The sequence below is a fragment of the Hylobates moloch genome, unplaced genomic scaffold (genome assembly GCF_009828535.3).
Source record: "Hylobates moloch isolate HMO894 unplaced genomic scaffold, HMol_V3 SCAFFOLD_5, whole genome shotgun sequence".
Lineage (NCBI taxonomy): Eukaryota > Metazoa > Chordata > Mammalia > Primates > Hylobatidae > Hylobates > Hylobates moloch.
Genome location: NW_026652280.1, coordinates 116,069,908 through 116,071,551, shown reverse-complemented (window position 1 = coordinate 116,071,551; position 1,644 = coordinate 116,069,908).

Sequence of the window (1,644 nt, the reverse complement as noted above, 5' to 3'; positions counted from 1 at the left end):
GGTCACACAGCTGGTAAGAAGCAGGATCAGAATTTGACCTCATGTTGTGTGACTCCAGAGCCTACCTGTTTAACCACACTTAGGGTTGCCAGATAAAATATAGTTACATTTCATTTTTGGATAAACAAATCCTAAATATTGCATGGAACATATTTTTACTAAAAGCATATTTTTTGTTTATCTGAAATTCAAATTCAACTGGGGATCCTCTATTTTTATTTGCTAAATCTAGCAACCCTATTCTGCCTTCTGTAAATTCAGATATCCATATATTTGGGTTATTTAATTTGCAGTTTACACATGCTTGAGTTCTATTTTTTTTTTACAGAATAAATGATGTTAATTCACATCTACAAAGCTAGGCTCCTGAATTTCTGTTTCCCTCCATTTATTAAAGGCTGGGTTGGTCTGATGCTAGTCTTCTCCCTGATAGTGCAGCTAAGTGCAAGCTTTTCTCTTCTGATAAGAAAAGACTTCACTTACTGTTGGCACATTCTGGCTTTCTGCCTACACTGGGCTCTCTCTCCAGTGGCCAGCTGTGTCTGGCAACTTCCTTGCCTCAGGAATCCTTGACTCTTTCCAAGATTTGCAGAGGTGCATGGCTGAGTAGCAGCTTCCTTCCAGACAACAGTGTTCACAGAAGGAAACAGAAAAGAATCAGTGGGCTAGAACTCAGAAGAACTTTATATATAAAGTCTGTTGAATAAAACTTATAAATAGGCAATATATACACCACCAAATGAACAACTCTTGTTTCTCCATGGGTATCTTCCACTCTGATTTAGCTCTCTCACAATGCACAATATGCACCTGCCTGTATACCTTCTTTCACCACTCGGATCACCTAAGCTGAAAATATAGAAACTGTTTTCAATGGCCATCTAGAAACCAACTGTATTGCCACTCAAATCACACAATGCATTAAAAAACAAATATAAAAGCCTTTGGAGTTGGCTGATCTTTATCATCTTTTAACAATGTGAATAACCAAAAAGTAACTGTCTATTTATAAGCCTGGATGTTTATAGAATTACCTCTATAGTCAAGATCTTTTAAATATTTCAAACAGCTTGAATTTCTATAATCCAAGAATAGAATAATAGTAATAGATACATTCATTATAACACAAAAATAACATTTGGTCAGTATGTGCCAGTCTCTATGAAGAGTATTGTCCATGCATTTTCTCTCTTAGTTTTTACCAAAGTACTACGAAATTTTGTACTCTTTTTAGCATCAGATGACAGACAAGAACACTGAGGCTACAAGAGGTTAAGTAACTTGTCCAAGGCTGCACAGCTAGTGGCAAAAGCTGCATTTAAAGCTATGTAGCCTCATTCCAGGGATCATATACTTAATTACTGCATAACAATACCTCTACATCGTAAGATCAGTGGTAGATAGCGCTTTTTTGGTGAAAACATAGGGTTTTTTTTTTTTAAGTTTTAAATCTGTTGCAAGCTCTTTCATTTCTTTTTTTTTTTTTTGAGACAGAGTCTCACTCTGTCACCCAGGCTGGAGTGCAGTGGCACGATCTCGGCTCACTGCAAGCTCCGCCTCCCAGATTCACGCCATTCTCTTGCCTCAGCCTCCTGAGTAGCTGGGACTACAGGCGCCCGCTACTTACCATGCTACTTACCATGC